The sequence below is a fragment of the Desmodus rotundus genome, chromosome 8, assembly GCF_022682495.2.
Source record: "Desmodus rotundus isolate HL8 chromosome 8, HLdesRot8A.1, whole genome shotgun sequence".
Taxonomy (NCBI): Eukaryota; Metazoa; Chordata; class Mammalia; order Chiroptera; family Phyllostomidae; genus Desmodus; species Desmodus rotundus.
In genome coordinates, this window is record NC_071394.1 from 60,786,717 (window position 1) to 60,798,805 (window position 12,089).

The 12,089-nt window shown below is 39.5% G+C and overlaps 1 protein-coding gene and 1 non-coding gene across 2 annotated transcripts in view; one reads left to right on the forward strand and one right to left on the reverse strand.

Annotated features, from left to right (window-relative positions):
- PAG1 (phosphoprotein membrane anchor with glycosphingolipid microdomains 1) overlaps positions 1 to 12,089 on the reverse strand; it is a 128,990-nt gene that overhangs the window by 60,017 nt on the left and 56,884 nt on the right. The gene's annotated exons all lie outside the window — the stretch shown is intronic.
- On the forward strand, positions 5,083 to 5,186 carry LOC112320893 (U6 spliceosomal RNA). Its single transcript, XR_002976463.1, has one exon. It is a non-coding gene; the product is annotated as a U6 spliceosomal RNA (small nuclear RNA).

Sequence of the window (12,089 nt, forward strand, 5' to 3'; positions counted from 1 at the left end):
ACCCCTAGGTATATTCCAAGAGAAATAAAAACATGTCCACACAAAAACTTGTACACAGATTTCATAGCAGCATTATTCCTAACAGCTCCAAAGTGGAAATAATACAAATGTCCATCAGCTGGTCAATGGATAAAAAAATGTGGTATATCCATGTGGTAAAAGAATACCATTTGTCCACAAAATAGAATGAGGCGTTCTCACATACATCATAACATGAACAAACCTTGAAAATATGCCATGTGAAAGAAGCTAGTCACAACCCCCCCCCACACACACATATTATATGATTCAATTTACTTGAAATGTCCTAAATGGGCAAAGATATAGAGACAGAAAGTAGATTTGTGGTTGCCTAGGGCTGGGGAAGATGAAAATGATAGCAAAGGAGTGTGGGTTTCTTTTTAAGGTAATGACCATGTTCTAAAGTTGACTGTGGTGATGGTTGCAATAACTCGGAATATACTAAAAAACATTAAACTGTACAATTTAAATGGGCGAATTGTGTGGTATATGAATTATATCTCAATAAAACTGTTACCAGAAAAATATTCCATGGCATGTGAACATTTTAGGGTCAGTCATTTTGCAGATCACTCTGAAAGACGGATGGCAAATGCAAGTGTAATTTTAGCCGGAATCACTGGGGTCGCTGCACGGATTCATGATCGCCTGGCTCCACTGCGAACTGTCATGTTTTGACAGAGACCACCTGGGTATAATTCTGCATGGACCGAGTGCTCCGTCAGGTCCCCTTTCCTCCACAACTATCTCTCTTTAAGCATGGACAGCAGCTAATCACTACAAACCAGTATTGATCCAATTAAATAGAAATCCTACGCTTTCACTGTTGATACGTTTCTCTACTGAATGGAATGTTTGGACTTCTGACACCAGATATCTACTCAGTGTGACTTCCCCCCATTGTATATACTGAGCCAGTGGGATGCCACGCTCAGCACTTTGTTTTTTTACACTTATTTTTCTGTCAGTTTTCATGAGGACTGTTAGCAGGTTCTTAACATGGAAGATGACATTCATAAAGAGGCTCAAACAAGCGAACTCTGATAATTCCTGATGCATTTTGCCAACTAAACTGAAGGCTTGTTCTGGCTAAAGCCACTCAGAAGAACTGAAATAGAGTTCAACTTCTCAGTCACTGGGCCTCCGAGGGATGGGATTTGTTTGCGCCAACCAGATGGCCTGGCCCAAAATCCAGCTGGTGTTGTTGAGGAGCGGCCTCAGGAGAGAAGCGCTGTTTCACAGTTATGTGTTACAGTCCTTTCTGGGGAGGCAGTCACGATGTCCCTGCTCTCTGGGGGAGGTAAATACAGGGACTTGGTAGCACAGACTCCAAATTCATGTTTGACTTTTAAAAATCATATTTGGAGGCAAGGTACCCACTCAGTATAGAACTAGAATCATGAAGCTCAATGAACAATTCCCAAATTTCAAAGAAACTTAAAGGTGACCTATAAACCAACCCCACTTGATACTTGAACCCTCTCTACAATGTCTGTGACATCCAGTTTACAAGGGCAATGTCAAAAGGACTTGGTTCAAAATAAATTAACAGTACTGAGCACGGAATGAATCCTAGTGCCTAACACACGATAATCACTCAATATTTATTCACTGATGGAGTGAATTAAAAAAAAATCAGAGTGGACTCAAGGATATTGCTGTAATGAAGCTGTTCTCACTTGCAGTCCCTGAAGACAGAGAGACATAGAATTACAGGTTGCTTATGGTCAGTATCTTACCGCAGCACTGTATCACACATGCAAACACTGACCACGCGAACACTTCCCTCTCTCCATGTTGCAACGGAAACAAGCCAGTAAACAAAACTGAGACCCCAAGGAGTTCCCAGAAGGAAATCCTGTTAGATTTGGGCTTGGGTAAGGAAGGTTCTTCCGCACCCTGGGGGATTGGTGGCTTCAACCTAGTTTGAGTCCTGGTTCTAACAACTTCTAGAGCCACACAGAACAAGTCTGAGAGTTCCCTTACACAGCAACCTTTCAAATACTTGAAGACATTTGTTTTAAAAATTCTCCCTTCCCCTGTTCTTGAGCCTCTTTTTCTCCATTTCAAAGGATAAAGTCTTGATTATCAGCTACCGTAACTCAAACGAGTATAAACAATGTTAGGAGAACAGAGCTGAGCATGGCCAGGCCCACTCTCAAGAGCACAGCAGGTGGAGAGTCTGCTCCAGCTACAAAGCTCAACTCAGGGACCAAGCAAATACCCACTAGACAAGGTAACCTCAACCTGATGTAGGAAGTAGTCCTTATTTGAGTTTTGGTGATGGTGGTGGGGAATTTTCGAGGCCCATATATTGAAGGGAGGCAAAGCTATCAGCCAGAAGCAATGGGCTGGTGACATCAGGGCAGTGGTCCATTACTAACCTGGAGGTTTGGTCACAGCAACAGAATCTGGCCACTGGGCCAGACTCACTCCTGCCAAGACTAAGACAGATCATGGCACCAAAGTAGATACCCAGCTCCAGACACTTAGACACACAGGAAGAGAAAAGTGCTGAAACATGGAAGGTCAAGAAGATGTGGGAACCTGGAAGTTATTCCTGGGATATTAGATTCCGTAACTCTATGGCAATAAAGGCCATTGGAATTAAACAGTGGCCATCATAGTGGTCAGCAAGATGTTACTATAAGGCACAGAGAGAATATTAGTGATCTGTCCCAATGGACTGGGGAAGGTTTCAACATCTCAAGTACTTCCTGCTTCAGTGAGAATGAATTCAGACTTGGAGAGGGAAGATGATGCGTGTGAGAGGAACACATGGGGAGGGGCAGGAGGGCAGGAAAGGCAGGAGGAGACATGCTGAGGGCTGACACATCCACTTGGTGGTTGTTCTCTTCCAATGATTAAGCTCAAAGGCATTTCTCTGGATGAAGCAGCTCTTTTCTCAGTGAACAGCTGATAGGATGCTTTCTTCAATGCAGATACTATGTTTATTTAGAAAGCCTGAGATCACAGAAACTTTTTCCACCAACTACATTACATTGTTGTTATACATGAATCTTATACTCAACTAATGCAAATCTAAATTTCTTTCATATATGATGAAGCTCAGCCACTTCTCCCCCCACCACTTTTTTTGTGATATCATTGGTGGTCATGGTGCTTACATCATCCCTGTGCCATTTGTGCCTCTTGGAGTTGGGTCATTGTGTTAAATGTCAAAATGTTTTTGAACTCTGTTTCTCTCACACATTATTACATCAGCCACCTCTTCCAGTTTTGGGCAGTGGTGTGTTTTCCCTAAGTGAGGTCTAATGTTGAATAGGACAGGGTTAGGTTCAATTATGAAAGTCTTCCTCCAGGAAGAAAGCAATTTATTAATCAGTTTCCTCTGGATATACTTACCAACTAGTTATTAATCCAGCTCATTATACAAATCCCCTTTGTCCAAATAATAAATGTTAGCAACTTAATACTAAAAATCAAACATATATAAATACATGTAATTTCTTATTAATCCATATGAAATCTATGATTGATTTAATAAATTGTCAATACACTAGAGATCAACCTCAAAGAAGAGACATTTCCCTCCATTAAAATTTCAATATTCAGCCCTTCAGAGTAATTATGTAAGAAAATGATATTAAATATACTCAGTAGGACTGCAATGAAAGGGGCAGTAAGGCAATGCATAAGGGCTATGACATACCTGGCAATATGGGGAAACATTACTCGACACTCCTCAAACCTCTTCCTGGTGTTCTTATGCCACTCAGGCTGCACTTCTCGCCCTACTGAACTCCCTTGTAGGTAGTTTCTGGTGTTTTTTCTCACTGGTTCTCCCCACTGCTGTCCTTCACACATTCATCTTTCCCAGTATTTCCTCTGTTAACAGTTCTTCCTGTCACCGATGACTCCTGCTTTATTTCTCATTCTCTGATAGCTGCAACTTCCAATGTATGCAAAAGAACAGTCCATTAAGAAAAGAGTGTCTTCTGGGTATTTTTAGTTTCCTTATTTTGAACAGAAAAATGGAAGAGGCAAGAAAGGATCGTTCTGAGGTGCCAAAGAGAGGCCACTATGAAGATAATATGAAGGCAAAAAATCTAAGCATCAAAAAAATTATGACACTGGGGAAATAACTCCCCTGAAATTATTTTCAATGGTACAGTCGAATGAACAATATCCCATTTCCAAAACGTATTTTTCTCAAGAGTGAAGAGCAAGAAACATAGGAGCAGCTTCCTCACTGCAGAACTACATTTTTTTTGTCTGCCCTCAACAGGTGTTACCATGGTAACCATCTCAGAGTTGAGAAGCAGTAGAAGTAAGAAAATCTATACAAAAGATCACAGTGGGGGAAATAAGAAAGATGTGCAAAACTAACCTCAGACCTAAGAGAATGAACAACCTGAGACTGGCTGGCTACTCAGCAGGTGTTGATGTTTGAAAAAGATGCTGCAGGGGACAGCAGTATGGTCCTTGAGGAGCCAGGCAACTCCCAGTGGGGTCTCAATTTATCTCAGGTGATAACTTATATCCCCACTCCCTTATGTGTAGTTTAGCTTTTTCATGACTTTGGGGGGAGAGTGGCCATTGTGTACTCTTATGTCTGGAAACTTCTAGAAAGTGAAGGTATATTACCAAATGACTTCCTTACTTTATTTACTTCTACCTCCAGCAGGTAGTAAGTTCAGTCACAATTTCTCTGCTTTCTTCCTTCAGATACAGAAGCTAGGCTTTGCATCTTTGCATGCTATGAATTAGTGAAACAGTTAATTAATACCTCTTTCTTCCTGTGAACAAATACAGCCAAAATCTGTAGCCCCAGTACTAGAAAGAACTTTAGAGCCTGGCTAGGATCAGAACCCCATGTCTACGGTTCTCCCTCCATTGCTCATAGCTTATCGTAGTATCCCGTGTATTTAGCATCCAAATATGTTAGCATCATGAATGATAACATAATAATGATCATTTCTGAAGTTAAATTCTGTATTCTTATATTGTAAGCTACTTGTTGGTGCCCCCTCTCACCAAAGAGCACACTCCATCCTCTTATTTATGCCACATTTCATTGTTGTTCAAAGGACCACTACAGTGATTGCTTTGGCAGCACATATACTAAAACTGGAATGATACAGAGATTAGCATGGCCCCTGTGCAGGGATGACCCAAAAAATGGTGAAGTGTTCCATATTTTTAATTTCATCAGCATGAAAAATGACACAGAAACTATGAATAAGAACTAGGTGGAAATGAAGAAGGCAATATCCAAAACAAAGAATACCCTGGAAGAAATTAAAAGCAGGCTAGATGAAGCAGATGATTTAATCAGAGAGTTGGAGGACAAGGTAGAAAAAAACACCCAGCCAGAACAACAAAATGAAAAAAGACTCAAAAAGAACAAAGATAGTTTAAGAGAGGTACAGGACAAATGAAATCTAAAAATATTCACATATAGGGATACCAGATGTAAAAGAAAAGGAGCAAGGGACAGAAAAACAAACCTGTTTGAAAAAATGACAGAAAACTTTCCTAACTTGGTGAGGGAAAAAAACCACACAAGTTCAGGAAGCACAGATAATCCCAATCAAGATAAACACAAAGAGGCCTACTCCAAGACACATCACAATTAAAATGGCAAAACTTAAAGACAAAAAGAGAATCCTAAAGGCAGCAAAGGGAGAAACAGCTAGTAACATACAAGGGAGCTCTGATAAGGCTATCAGGGGGTTTCCCAACAGAAACATTACAAGCCAGAAAGGGCTGGCATGAAATATTCCAAGTAATGAAAAGCAAAGACCTGCAACCAAGACTACTCTATCCATCAAGGCACTCTTTTAAAATGGAAGGCAAAATAAGGAGCTTTCCAGACAAAAAAAAAAAAAAAAAGCTAAAAGAATACATCTCTACCAAACCGCAATGAAAGAGATGCTAAAGGGACTGCATCCCTTTAAGAATATATATAAATATATGTCTATATATATTTAGATATAGACATATATATAAGCATATATATGTCTATATATGTCTGTGTATGTCTATATATACACGGAAATACACACACACATATGGAAAGAGAGAGGAACACAGGTAAAAAGGAAAAATGGAAATGAATAAGTATATATCAATAATGACCTTAAATGTAAATGGATTAAATGCTCCAATCAAAAGACATAAGGCAGCTGAATAGATTAGAAAACACGATCCGCATATATGCTGTCTACAAGAGACCCTCCCCCTCCTCAGAATAAAGGATCTATACAGGCTGAAAGTGAAGGGATGGAAAAAATATTCCAAGTAAATGGACATTAAAAATATCTAAGGTACCAATACTTCTATCAGACAAAATAGACTTCAAAACAATGGCCATAACAAGAGACAAAGAAGGTCACTACATAATACTTAAGAGAGCAGTCCAATAAGAGGATATAACCCAGGTAAACATATATGCACCCAACACAGGAGCACCTAAACACATAAGGAAAATCTTAGAGGACTTTAAGAAGGAGATCAACAGGAATACAGTCGTCTTAGGGGATTTTAACACTCCACAGTCAACAATGGATAGATCTTCCAAATAAAGAATCAACGAGAATATTGTGGCATTGAATGATACTCTATTGAATGATAGATCAAATGGATTTAATTGATATTTACAGAACATTTCACTACAAAGAAGGAAAACATACATTGTTTTAAAATACACATGGATTATTTTCAATGATAGACCACATGGTAGGACACAAAACAAGTCTGAACAAATTTAAGAAAATTGAAATCATATCAAGCATCTTCTTGGATCACAATGGCTTGAAACTAGAAACCAACCCCAAGGAAAAAACTCAAAAACATTAAAATAATTGAAGACTGAATAATGAATGGGTTACCACTGAGATCAAGAAAGAAATAAAAAAGTATCTGGAAACAAATGAAAATGAGCCCACAACAAACCAAAACCTGTGGGGCACAGAGAAGGCAGGACTGAGAGGGAAGTTCATAGTGATATAGGCCTACCTAAAGATAGAGAAATCTAAAAACAAAACGAAACAAAACAAAAAACCCCAAATGCCCTAACCCTACATGTAAAAGAACTAGAGGAATGACAATAAACAAAGCCCAAAGTGAGTAGAAGGAAGGAAGTAATATCAGAGCAGAATTAAATGACAATAGTCATCCAAATTGAAAAGAGGAAAACAAAACTGTGATTATCTTCAGACAACAAATTGTACGTAGAAAACCCAATAGACTCCACCAAAAAGTTACTCGACCTGATAACTGAATTTGCCAAAGTACTTGGACACAAAGTCAATTCAGAAATTAATGGCATTTTTGTACACTAATAATGAACTATCAGAAAGAGAAACTAAGAAAAAAAATACCATTTACTATAGCAAAAAGAAAAATAAAGTATATAGGAATATAATTTAAACAAGGATGTAAAAGACCTGTACTCAGAAAACTACAAAACACTGAAGAAAGAAATTGAGGAAGATACAATTAAATGGAAGCATATGCCACATTCATAGATTAGAATAATTAACATCATTAAAATGTCCATACTACCCAAAGCAGTTCTATAGATTCAGCACAATTCCTATCAAAATACCAATGACATATTTCGCAGATGTAGAACAAATATTTCAAAAATTTATATGGAACCAAAAGTATCTCTAAAAGCCTCAGCAATCCTGAGAAAGAAGAGCAAAGTTGGAGGGATCACAATACCTGATATCAAACTAAACTACAAGGAGACTGTAATCATGACAGTCTTGTACTGTTGCAAGGACAGACACATAAAACAATGGAACAGAACAGAGAGCCCAGAAACAAACCCCTGTCTCTTTGGTCAATTAATACTTGACAAACGGGGCACCAGTATACACTGGAGTAAAAATAACCTCTTCAATTATAAATGGTGTTGGAAGAACTGGACAAATACATGCAAAAAAATGAAGCTAGACAACCAACGTATACCGTACACCAGAATAAACTCAAAATAGATAAAAGACTTAAATATAAGTCTTTTGATACCATAAAAGTCCTAGTGGAAAACATAGGCAGTAAAATTTCAATATCCCACATGGCAATATTTTTGCCAATATATCTCCTAGGACAGGGACATAAAGAAAAAAAATAAACAAATGGGAATATATCAAATGAAAAAACTTATTCATGAATAAAGAAACCATCAGCAAAATGAAAAGGGAACCAACTTATGGGAGAACATATTTGCCAAAGATACACTGGGCAAAGGTTTAATTTTCAAAATATATAAAGATCTCATATGACTCAATACCAGGAAAGCAAACAATCCAATTAAAATATGGGCAGAGGATCTGAACAGACACTTCTCCAAGGAGGACATACAGATGCCCCATTGACATGAAAAGATGCTCAGTATCACTAGCCATCAGAGAGATGCAAATTACAACCATGATGAGATATCACCTCACACCTGCCATAATGGCTGTCAATAAATCAACAACAAGTACTGGCGAGGATGTGGAGAAAAGGGAACCCTAGTGCACTGTTGGTGGGAATACAGACTGGTGCAGGCACTGCGGAAAGCAGTATGGAATTTCCTCAAAAAATTAAAAATAAAACTACCTTATGACCCAGCAATTCCACTGCTGGGAATATACCCTAAAAATCCCAAAATTCCAAAGAACTTATGCACCCTATGTTCAATGCAGCATTATTTACAATAGCCAAGTGTTGGAAACAAACTAAGTGCCCTTCGGTAGATGACTGGATCAAAAAACTGTGGTACATTTATATAATGGAATACTAGGCAGCAGGAAAAAAAAGGAGGAGGAGCTCCTACATTTTACTACAGTATAGGTGGACCTGGGGATTACTATGCTAAGTGAAATAATCCAGTCAGTGAAAGATAAACAACATATGATCTCACTTGTAACTGGAATCTAATGAACAAAATAAACTAATGAGCGAAACAGAACCAGAGATGTGGAGACATGGAATAGACAACTGTAAGAGGGGACTTGGTTGGGGGTGTGGGGATAGTAGAAGGAAGGGGAAGGGATTATTAGTCAAAGAACATGTATGAATGACCAGTGGGCATGGACAATGGAGTGGGGATTGACTGAGGGAGTGAAGGGAGGGCTGAGTGGAGGGGGGCAAAGAGGTAAATATTGGGACAGCTGCAAAATAATAAACAATAAAAGAACAAGCAATAAAAAAAAAGACCATTCTACTCAGTAAATAATATGAATTAAACATATTTTGCTAATTTCTGTGACTTTTCAAAGTTAGGATGTCTGACAAAACAACTTTTTGAAGAATAAGGTCTGCAAGGTTTAGCCTGAGAGACAAGTACATGTCGTAACAGGGATATCCGGCTGAGGCCAAGCAGGCGTCAGTGTCGTACAAATGACACCGGAGGAGGCAGCAGACATGGCTATGAGACCTGAGCCCCCCTCCCTTGCCGTTTCTGGGCCTCAGGGTCCCGTTCTATAAAGATCAGGAGTCACTGGCTCCTTCAAAGGGTTGAGGTGAGGCTGAAATTAGATAATATGTATGACTGCATTTTGTTTACAAATAGTAAAATACTAGGCAAATAAAAGCTGATATTGGAAATATTACAGTCACTTGTTTTGCACGCTTTCTGTTATGTTAATGTTACTGGATTCACATTTTTGATGATAAGTAGGCCACAAAACTTTCACATAATGTCATTGGTAGAAAAGTCTGTCCTTGTCATCGTTTGAAGGTGCTTGTCTGATTTGGATGTCATTGCCTTCTCTTAGTTCCTTTCCTTGACAGTTTGTTTTCAGACTGGTGGATTGGTATCATAGAAATGGGTGTGTGTGTGCATGTGCGCAGGAGCAGAAGAGAAAAAGGGCTAAGGGAGGGAAGAGAGAAGGAAGGCCATAGAGAAGGAAAAATGAGAGGGACAAAAGAGTTAAACAAGTGGAAAAACTTTTCCTTCCCATTCCACATATATGTCCCTATTCTTGAGAGTGTTTCTCATTTTGTGTGCCACATGTAGATTACAGCAGTGCTACTGGTGGCTTTGTACACTCTTCAGCTGAAGCAGTTCTGGGGATGACACTAATTCTGCAACCAACTCTCACCTCATGGTGATCTGTTTCTCCATTTTCATATCGAAGGGTTTGCCAATTGTAGTTGAAGGTGCATAAATTCTTGTTTCTCAAACTAAACCCCACAGATTTCTTTTCCAGTAAATATAAACTTTCTGTCTTTGGGGGGGGGGCTTGTTTTATTAAAACATAGCTCCTTCTTTAAAATGTTGCCCTTTGGCTTGTGAGTGTTCTGAATTCATGCCTCCCCATTTCATCTCTGTCACTCTGCCCCCCATTTCCCTTCCCTTCTACCCCGCTGCTCATTACATGCACCTGGTAGCCAGGCCTCATGGGTTCTACCTCCTGAAATCTGTGCTACAGTAAATTTCCAGTTTTGTTATAATGCATGCTTACTGAAAAAATTCACAAAATATAGAAAGATTTGTTACAAAAAATAAAGGTTCTTTTTCACCTCACTGCTCCAATTCCTTTCCTCTCCTACAGGAGTTACAGTTAGAGGTGAGTACAATACTTTTTAAAGGTCTGGAAAGATATAGAAACTGAGAGGTAATTTTTTTCTTTCTCTGTTACATATATGGTGCCCTATGTTAGGCATTCTTCAAGACTTTCATTGAATTCATTTATTGTATTTAGAGAACTTTCCATGTTAGTATACACGGAAACAGTTGTCTCATTCCTTTAAATAACTACAGAGCATTCAATGGTATGCATATACCTGTATATTTGGGCATTTCCATGCCAATGAATGTTTTGGCTTTTTTTGTTTGTTTGTTTTATTAAATTAGAAACAATGGTGCAATGATTACCCTTGTATATCTATCTCTGCTGCCCAAGCCAAGACCCATCTGGAACTGCCGGAACTAGAGCAGTCAAGGAAGGATCTTTCCAACAGGTTTCAGAGGGCTCATGGCCCTGCCAACACCTTGATCTGGAGTTCTAGCCTCGAGAACTGTGAGACAGTACATTTCTGTTGTTCTAAGCCACCAGTCTGTGGTGCTTTTTTACAGCAGCCCCAGGAAATTAACACAGTGGGTGAAGTCCCACCTGTTAGGCATCTCACAAGGAACCTTTCACACAGTGGCTCACTGCCCTCAGTATTCTCCTCACTACCTGTCCCACGAATACTCTACTGTCTGCTGTGTCCAAAGGCACTCAGATGCTTCCTACCTCCTTGCTTTTGAACACACTGGTCCCTCTACCTAATTCCCTTCTAGCATTCCCCTAAGCTTCATCAATATGCCATAGCTAATCTCCAGGTCACCTGCTTTATGAGCTCTTTCTGACATTCCTCTCTTCCCTACCTGTGTCCCCAAGCATAGCAGACTGCCTTCACGAGTCCCTTCTCTGCTGCACCTAGAGCATTTTGACATTATTTTGGACCTATTGTTTATACACATCCACCCCCCTCGGCTGTGCTGTAAGCTCAGTGATGGTACAGCCATTGAAGGCATCCTAGCAGAGTCCCCTGTACACAGAATGTCTGAAATGGGATTGTGCTGGCTCGGCAGTGTAATGCCATGAACTAGAAGCAATTCATCATAGACTTTATTAAACATCTCTCATGCAGAGAGGCAAAGTACAGTAGGTCAGGGCTGACTGCACGTGGCTGAGGCACACACTTGACAATGGCTAAGCAGGACTTTCCACACTGAATTGTGGCTATTTTCAGCTTGCCATTATTTTTATGAGATTCATTCTTCTAATCAGTCACATTTAGAAACATTAGACTTTCCCATCAGATACTGTAAACTCGAACAGCTCCAACCACCAAAGGTAAGTGATTCGTGCCCCCTTGAATCCTGGTGTCTACTGCCTGCATCCTTCATTAGAGTGGTTCACTAGACAGAAGGAAGAGCACTGGTTGTCCAGTGCTGGTGGGAGTGGAAAGTGGAGAAATTAGGGAGGAGGTGGTGACAGCTAAAGAGGGAGGGGTTTCCTTCTGGAATTATAAGAATGTTCTAAAATCACCTATGATGATGGTTGCAAAGCTCTGTGAATACCAAAAGCCCTTGAACTGCACCTTTCAAAAGAGTGAAT